Below are 9,965 nucleotides of genomic sequence, written 5' to 3' on the forward strand. Positions count from 1 at the left end.
AAAAGAAAAGGCATAAAATGTTCCATAAAACCTCAAGATATTTCCACGACAGACAGAAGCCAGACGCAGAAGGGCCCTTATGGCACGAGTCCGCGTACATGAGACACCCCAAATGGGCAGCTCCAGACTCCGAAGCAGGTGGGTGTTTGCGGGGCAGGGTGGGTCCTCTTGGGTTTGAATCGTGGCTTGGCCAGTGCACGAGCTCTGTGACCAGGGACAAGCTGCTTCATGTCCAGGAATGGCAGTTTTGCATCTGGAGAATGAAAGGCATATTTTCATTTTCTTGGGGTTGGGTCAGGCAGTCTTGGATGTGTCATTCTATCCCCTGTAAGATTTTCAACTTTTGTACCTATCTCATTACGTTGTTTTTGCTTTCCCTACAGTTTCTGAATGTTCTCCAGCTGTCTCAAAGAGCACGTGAGTAATAGTGTGGACAGGATGCCCGGGGCCTGGGGTGACCTGGAATTCACGAGGGGTGCCCAGCTGGGCCGGGGGCAGCTGAGGGAGCTCTGGGCCCTCACGTCTACCTCTATAAATTGGGACTCACTGGTGTCCTTCTTTCAGTGGTGCGACAGTGAGGCTGACACGGGGATGCGATGACCTAATTTGGAGCATGGGTAGCAGGCAGAACACTGTAACAGGCAGACGTGTAGGTGGGTCCCCAGACCCCAGTGTAAGGGCAGATTAGAGGGACATAAACAAAATCCCAGGGCAAAACACGGATGACTAACACTGTAAAATCATCACAGTGCGTCTGTGGGTGATGAGTGTAAGGTCATCACGTGCTTCTCGTGTGCCATGTGCTTGAAAAAAATGTACCCTACTGTGTCCTTATGAAAATGCTACTCATACTTACGAAAGCCTCAAATGATCTTTTCCCCTTCCCAGAAGTAAAGGCTATGACTCTGACTGACCTAGCCCACACCAACCAGCGGAACAGTTTACCCCTGTAAGTATGCGCACATCTTCTGCTCACCGGGACTTGGGCGCCCTTCCTTTCAGTGTTGCGACAGTGAGGTGGACGCAGGAAGGGGATGACCTAGTGCAGAGTGTGCGTCACAGGAAGAGCACCACAGCCCAAAGACAGGCAGGCGGGTCCCCAGACCCCAGCAGCACCACTCTGCCGCTGAGATAGCTTTTCTTCTTCCTCTGCACTGGCCACATTTTAAATAAACTTTCACTTTACACTATACTGGTCTTGACTCCCCTATTTCTTGCTAAAAGCCCCATTTCTCCATTCTTTGCCAGAGTGAGGGCAAGGACCTGAGGAGAGGCAGAGGGTCATGACGGGAGACCCCCTACCCACACCCTCAGAGATCCCCCCACACTGCACACAGCACCAGGTTTCTGCCACACAGCTGCCTTATAGGACAATGGGTCCAGTTAAATTCAGTGCAAATACAGTTAACACTTGTGTGAGCTGTGAATAAAGACTTCAGAAAATAAGCTTCCAAGAACTCCAAATTTCTACCTGAGTTCTTAATACGAGTTCCAAGAAAGGGGGTTGCAGTCCTTGGGGCTGCAGGTGGAGGGGTGAGTGGGTAAGGGCTGAGGCTGCAGAAGCAGCAAGCGGTGCCCATAGTCATGGTTCAAGGACCGCCCCTTCTTTACAGGGTGTGTAGAAAGGGTAAAGGGCCCAATCAGGGTCCAGCCGAAGTCCAGTCCCAGAGATGGGTGACTTTGGAGCGAGGGGGTAGGCAGGCCCTCACGTCCAGGCTGAGGATCCCAGAATAGGCAGCTCCCAGACGATTCTGAGTTCCAAGGTGGGAGTGAAATCAAATCTTGGATGCACAAGTGATAAAGCAACCTCAGCAGAGGGAGTCCCAAACATGGGCCTGAATTCCTCTCTCTCGTTTCCCTCCCTACATATTACAACGAGGGAAATGGACCATGAATTTGAGACTTCCTCTGAACACCTCAGCTGTGTCCCCTTCTGTCCGTGGGCATAATCCATCCACATCACAGATTCCTGTGTGAGACACCAGAAGTCCCTGGCTTGGGGCTGTACACACGTGCTCAGTCTCCTGTCCCCATACTTTGCTCTCCCACCCTGGATGCTCTATTACCCCTCCAGGCCTCGGTGTCTTTCTCGGGAGGATCGGGACAGTGTGCCTGGGTGCTGCCCACTGAAGGAAGGCCTACGGCTGGACAGGCAGCGGTGGGACCCTCAGTCCCCTCTGAGACCCTTGAAGTGCCAATTGTAGGGCAGAGGGCCAGAGAAGGATCTCACAAAAGAAACCAGGGACCCGAGCTTAGCTTCGCCCTCACCTGTCCCCCATTCTAGGCCACATGGGTCTTCTCCTGGCTCATGTTCACTGCATCAACCAGGCTGGTCCCCAACACTTATTCACTGAGCAAAACACCCAGGCGTATCTAGCCTGGTTCCCCTGTGGATGTTGCATGCAGTATTGGGGGTAGATGTAGATACACGCAACTTGGCAGACATATGTAAATTTGTACATGCCCCCAAAGTGTTTTTTTCCCAAGGCTCTATGCCCTACATACAATTCAGGCCACTGCCTTGTTCTCCTTGGCCCACAATAGGAAATGTTTAGATAAGACACATACTCATAAGCAGTTGGTGCCATTTTTATAAGGCCCTAAGCCTAGAGTGTAATTCCAAACATGTGTTTGCAACTCATTTATCCTCCAAAGCTGTCATCCCCTTCCCTTTACAGAGGAAGAAACTAAAGCGTTAGAGAGGCAAAGTCACTTGCCTTAACTTACCTAGCAGGCCAGTGGGGAGCTGAGGTTTGAACCCAGGCATCTGGCTCCAGAGCTTGTGTTCTGTGTCCTTGACCCTGCGTACTCTGACAGTTTCCCCTCAGCAGCCTCTGCTTTGCCCTCTGTCTGCAACTTGGTCCCTTCATGCACTCTCAACTGACCACACACTGCTCAAAGGCTCAAGGAGACTTTCGGGGTGCCAGGAAGCCCCGACCCTGTCTGCTGCACCCCCCTTGATTTCTTTTTAGAATGACTCCTTTGCAACATGAGTTTGTGATCAATGATTCTATCCTTTTTAGTACAAAGCCTTCTTCGGGATAGCAAAATAATTCCTGGACCAAGCATGGTAATAGTTCTGTTTTTGCTGTTTGCCAATTGAGAAAACACCACCAGCAATTCAGCAGCATTTTTATATACATTGGAAGAACAGTTATGTGTGGTATATTAATGTTTTTTAATCTATAGGACAGATGGGATTTGGAGACAGACTCTGACTTCTCACAATAAGGCCTTGGACTTGGAGATCCTTAGCTCAGCTAGGAAACCATTTGTCTTTCCTCCCTTCCTTCCTTCCTTCCTTCCTCCCTTCCTCCCTTCCTTCCTTTCTTCCTTCCTTCCTTCCTTTCTTCCTTTCTTCCTTCCTTCCTTTCCTTTCTTCATGCTTTCAGAGTCTTTCAGGTTCCTGAGGATGTTTAAATGTGTTGTTCCCTGGTCCTGGGGTGACCCCTGCTCAGGGCCCAGCCCAGCCCCCTCTATCTCTGATTCATCATTTGTCACTGCGCAGCACATAGCCCTGCCCTGCCACCTATGAACAGTGGCTGCATCTCTGTCATCCCTTGGGTCATTGCCATGTCATTGTGTGCATCCCTAATGCACCATGAGGCCATTAGGAAGAGGCGCTTTGGCCTCTATGGACCCAGGCTCTGCTTTTAGCTACAGCCTCTTCTAGATTTGTGAATTTGGGCAAGTCTTGCCCTGCACTGTTTCTTAGGGCCAGATTCTTTGTCATCTGTGAAATGAGGGCGTTGATACCACCTGTCTGCCCAGGCTTCCTTAACCCTTTCCTGCTAACAGATTCCCTCCCTCCTCCTTCCCTTCTTTTCTTCCTCCCCTCCCTCCTTCTTTCTGTTCTACTTATTTTTAAATAAAAAACCCATCCATGTGATTTGACAGGGTGGCAGTGGGGAGCAGGTATCCTAGACCTAACTAATAGGAGGGTTCCCTCCCCTGATCACAGTGATCTGTTCAGACAGGCGCATGACCTCAAATGAGCTAACCCTGATCTGCCTGCTACGTCCTATAAGAAGACAGGAAGAGACCGGCTTTTCACACAGGGGCTGCTAAGCTGCTAGGATATGGTTCTAGGGCAGTGTGGTGAACCTATGGTGTGCGGGCCAGGGCGGGCTGTCTGTGTCATTGAGAGCTCTGAAAGGTTCGCCATGTGTCCTCTTCCCCACACATCCAGTGTCCTCCATGAAGGCAACCCGTGCTCTCAGCTTCCTGTTCCCTTCTGGAGATGCCTGGTGTCCGCACAGCAATTCCAAGCACACGCAGTCTTCCTCCCCTCTCAGCATCCAGCTGTGCTCTTGGCCTGCGTCCAGGACTCTTCTCTGCACCTGCTGAAGGCTTTGCACTCATTACCTGGTTTAGCTCTCCTACACCTGGAAGGGAGGCATCATTATCCCAGTTTTACGGATGAGAGAATGGAAGTTTAGAGAGATCAAGTGATTTCACCTAGAGTCCAAGGGTAATGACTGGCAGTGTCCGGATTTGAACCTAGATGTTTAGACCCCACATCCTGTGCTCTGAGCCACTCTTGGTAGTGCACTTGCATCTGGAGCAAAGGGGTGGTGACACTGACCTGTGAATGAAGCCAAAGATAAGAGCATGTCCACCATGGGGTGAACCAGCCCCGGCAGGAGGCCTGGGGGCTCCAGAGCATAATGCCCGTTTTTTCTCAGAATCTTTCTCCATCGATGTCTCCAGAATGGAAGCAGATGTGTGTGTGTGTGTGTGTGTGTGTGTGTGTGTGTGTGTGTCGCCTTGCCAGAGTGGATTTGACAAGCAGTGGCACATCCTCCCAGCCCCCACTGTGGTGCTGGTTCTTCCACAAATCCTGGAGAATGCCCCTTCACTCCTGGGTAATGGAAAGTTCCCCCATGTTGGCGGCTACAAACACCTGTCCAGGTTGGTTTAAGAATCAAAACTCCGATCTTCATTCTCAGATGAAGCTCTACCCATCTCTAGCAGGAAGTTGGGCATGGGGCAGAGTCTGTGATGTGGCCCCCTTTTTTCCTGGTGCCTTGTCTTCTACTATATCCCTCTGCCACGGGCTTGCTGAGAATAAATGGAGGGGGGCAGGAAAGTCCTCACTTCCTGGTACTATGGGGAATTAGGAGGGTTCTTCTGGGTTTGTCTGGTTTGGCAAATGTCTATAGTTGAGTTTTTCCAAGGCCACAATGATGGGTTCTTGGGAGACCCTCATTGCTGGGGGAACCTCACCCTTATGCAGAGGATGCTCCACTCCTAACCCCCCACGGATCCAGTTCAGCCCCTGGAACATTTTGGCCAATCAGACCAATGGGAAAAGTTGACCCAAGTGTCCTGGGTACTTACGTCCCACGGGATTGGTGTTTAATGTACTAAAGTGGCCAGGGCAGCAAATCCCAGGACTCTGGTTAGGAAGTTACTCCAGCTGGGTGACACATGATGACATTTTGGTTAATGACAGATCACACACATAATGGGATGCCCATAAGATTATAATGGAGCTGCCACTGTAACGTGAAAGCACAACTCACTGGCCTGGAGGAGTCACCGCTCCTGCAGGTAGCTGTCAAGGACAGGCTCTAAGTCATTTGGCTGACTTGCTCCTTCGTGTGGCCCTGTAACCACCTGGACAGCCCTAGATTTTTTTTTTTTTTTTTTTTTTGTGGCTGGGAAGGTACAGTCATGCATCGTTTAACAATGCACACATGTTCTGAGAAATGCGTCATTGGGCAATTTAGTTAGTGTGAACATTGTGGCATCACCTCACACACCTGCATGGCCCAGGTCAGTCAACATAGCCCTTTGGTGCAATCAGCAGATGCAGTAAATGTGAGCTGGACAGGGGTCTGCAGTGTCACACAGCAGACTATTTACAGTCAGCGTTTTTGAAGCACTCCAAAACTAATGATGAAAATCAGAGCAAATACATAAAGAGCAACAGCATCATTTATCACCATCATGAAGCATTATGCACAGTACGTAATTGTATGTGCTGTGCTTTTATGCAAACGGCAGTGGAGTAGGTTTGATTATATCAGCATCATCCCACACACATAAACAGTTGTGCTTTCACGTTACAGTGGCAGCTCCGTTACAATTTTATGGGCGTCCCATTATATATGTGATCTGTCATTAACCAAAACTTCATCATGTGGCACCCAGCTGGAGTTACTTCCTAACCAGAGTCCTGGGCTTTGCTGCCCTGGCCACTTCAGAGCATCGGACATCAATCCCATGGGACCTAAGTCTCCAGAACACTTGGGTCAATTTTTCCCATTGGTCTGATTGGAACTTCAAAAGCCTGCTATGGTGGATTGATGAATCCACAAAGATGGCCCCGACAATTCTACCTTCTGTACGTATGCACCACTGCTCTCCTCTTGGAATCTCTTCCCCGACCTTCCTTTGAAGGTTAGAGGGGAGCTGCAGCATATTTGGTCAATAAAAAGAGAAAAATGAATTGTAGATATTCGAGAGCCTGGATCTTAGGATGCTATACAGCGCCCACTTTTGCTTTTGAGGGACTCTGCCCCCTTGTACGAAAGTTTGGGCCATACTACCGAGTGAGGAGGAAGTCACGGGCCTAGTCAGCTCCCCTCCCCTCCAACCCCTCCAGCTCCAGCTGGATGCGGCCACGAGGAGTGACCCTCGCTGATACCATGTGGGGAAGAACTACGCAGCTGAGCCCAGGGGACCCACAGAATCCCAGGACCTGATACAGTGATGTTTAAGCTACCAAGTGCCACAGGAGAAAACAGAAATAGAAATTGGCACCCAGAAGTGGGTGCTGCTGGCCCCAAACCTGAGCGACGTGGCATTGGCCTTGGGACTTGGCCGCAGCAGAGCTGGAAGGGTGGGTGGAGATGTCTGCAGAGGCTGCAGGAAGTAGCTGCCGGAAGCTGTGGAGAGGGGCACTCTTTGTGCAGTTGCAGGACTTCCAGTGACATTTTCACCTCCAGTGATGCAGATAATAGAAAATGTATTTCCTACATCAGTGACTCTTCTAAGGAGATTTTCTAAGGCAGAATGTGGAAAGTGACAATTGGCTTCTTTTAGTGACATATAGTAAAGCATTGCAAACAGTTAAAAAAGGAATGGTTCAATTTTGAAGCAGAATCTTAGGGAACAGAGGGCCCAGAACAGTTCCACTAGTCAACAGAAAATTCTCAAAGTAAGAAACAGTCTTAGGGCAAAGATGAAACTCAGGGGTATGGCCGGGAGGCTACAGCCCCAGCATAAAGAGGCTGCAGAGGCAGGAAGGCCCCTTTAAAGGCCTCTGAAGATTTAAGTTTGTGCCTCCTAGAGCCTTTCAGCTAGAAAAAGAAAGTAAAAAAATCTTCAGAGTGTTTTCCCATGTGAGGAGCACAGCCCGCCATGCTCAAAGTAAAGAGCAGAACTGGAAAGAATTAGGGGTGTGTTTGGGGGCACTGGGTAAATCCCAGTAAGATTCACGGGAAATCTACAGTGTGACTATGGAAAGCGATTGGTGAAAAGACAATCAGCCTGGACTCAAAGAAACAGAGACAGTTTAAACTGAAACGAGGTCTTTGAGCAGCCAGCTTTTCAGAGTTAGCAAGCACATGGAAAAGCTACTGGCTGCAAATGTGGCCTTTTTCTTCAGCACTATGTTATTATTGCTGGTACTGAAGATTGAACCTAGGCTCACACACATGCTGAGCAAGCCTGCTGTTGCTAAGCTACATCCCCAGTCCTTATTTCATTTCATTTCATTTCATTCATTCATTCATTCATTCATTTCCAGGGATAGAGTCTCATTAAGTTGCCTGGACTGAGCTCAAACTTTGGATCCTCCTACCTCAGCCTCCTAGAGTGCTGGGACTGCAGGCTTGTGCTATCATGCCCTACTGCCTGTACCATTTCTTATGGAAAAGCAAAAGGACTTGGAAGGTAGAGCAAAGAGTCCAGAGGGCAGAGGGGAGAGGCAAGAACAACAGCTTAGGGGACTGTCCCATGCTGAAAGAGCATTTCCTGTTCTATAGTGTGGGGAAGCAGCGCCAAGGGTCCAGACAGAGTCCAGAATTGCTGTGGCCCCGAGTTTGCTACAGGCTTCCCCTTCCACCTGCTTTTGAATTGCACTGTTGGTTGTGGCCACCCTGTCCTCACAACACCATTGTATGTTGGGTGGGAGGGGAAGCAAAACACTTGTGATTTTAGTTCCCAAATCTTTGAATGAAAAGAAACTTTGCAAGGATCCTGAGATCTGGGCTCTGTAGCCTGAGATGCTGATGGGATGTGTCACGGTTGATACACTGATTTCTTGTACATTTATATATCTTGTGTTATATCTCTTTCTCTCTAGTAAACCCTAAATGATACAGGATGAGACTTCAAGGTCCAGGGAGAAGAAAGGACATCTTACATGTGGGAAGATTTGTACATTTGTGACCAAAGTGGAGATTATGGTGGATGAATCATAGACGCAAATCCTTTGTCTCATCTCATCAGGAGATAGAGGCAATTCTTTTCTTTTTGAATCTTGACTAGTCCTGTAGTTTACTTTCACCAACGTGGTACAGCAGGAAGGCAGCCAGCATGAAAAGCAATCTGATCATGCTGCAGAGAGACAGGCCACTTGGGCAGAGGGACCCTGGTGAGTGACAGACAAAGGCATCAGTACCCAGGCGTTCCAGGCTGGCTTCTGACATGCCAGGCATGTCAGTGGAGCCGTCTTGGATCTCCAAATCCTGGAGGAACCAATTCCTCCAGGGAGCATAGCTAATTTGTTCTTACCACACCTTGCCTAGTGGCAAAATCATAAGCAAATCAATGGTTCTAGTTTTAGACATTAAATTTTGGGCTTTGGATGTAGCCCAGTAGTGGTAGAATGCTAGCCTAGCATGCACAAGGTCATAGAGTTGAGCCCCAGAACTGAAAAAGAAAAAAAGACAAGACGTTAAATATTAGGTTGAGCTGGGTACAGTGATATATCCCTGTAGCCCTGGTTACTTTGGAAGCCAAAGCAGAAGGCTTGCAAATTTGAGTCCAGCCTGGAAAATTAAGTGAAAACTTGTTTTAAGATTTAAAAAATTCTGGGAATGTAGCTAAGTACAAGGCCCTAGGTTCAATCCTCACTACTACCACTACCACTACTACTATTAAAGTTAAAATATTAGGTTTAACATTTATTCAGCAATAGAAAACTGATACAGAAATTGGCACCAGAAGTGGGATTTGAACTCAGAAATATTGAATCTACTGGTGACATATAGCCAGCTGGGTTTCAAATGGCTGTATGGGCATCTGGGATTCTCTCTTTCTCTGGAAAGGAAATGATCCTTTTGGTTCTTAGGTCAACCAGTTAGGAAGAGATGCACTTGAGGTGCCTCCTCCACACCTAGGCCTGATGCAGATTATGGCCACTGTCATGGCTCTGCTTTTTACAGTCTGCAGCCTTCGACTTCTCTACTTCTCCACCATTAATGCTTTTATATTCCAATGGAGGAGAAGCCAAGAGTCAGAAAACAGTTTTTGATGCTTTCATTTGTACAATCAGCATACGGAGTCTAGAACAAGGGTTGGAAAACAGTAGTTTACAGGTAAATCGTTAGCCACACTCTCTTGTCTCTTCTGATGTACAGGGGATCGAATCTAGGGAAGTTCTACTACTGAGCTCCATCCCCAATCGTTTTCATTTTTTATTTTGAGACAAGGTCTCATTAAGTTGCTCAGGCTGCCTTTGATCTTACAGTCTTCCTGCCTCAGCCTCCCAAGTGGCTGGATTACAAGCATGCGCCATTACACCTGGTAGGCAGTTTTTTTAAAGTAGCCACAAGACCTAAACGACTTAAGATAACAATATGCAATATAACAACCCGCGCTGATTTCCTATCATCTTGTTTTGAAATTCTGTATCATTTTTAATGTTTTTTCTTACTTTTTATTCTCTTTAAAATAAAAAGACCTAAAGGGTTTACCTTTAATATTTGATTCTGTTTTTTTTTTTTTTTTTG

Source organism: Chinchilla lanigera, unplaced genomic scaffold (assembly GCF_000276665.1).
Source record: "Chinchilla lanigera isolate Chin_1 unplaced genomic scaffold, ChiLan1.0 scaffold00012, whole genome shotgun sequence".
Lineage (NCBI taxonomy): Eukaryota > Metazoa > Chordata > Mammalia > Rodentia > Chinchillidae > Chinchilla > Chinchilla lanigera.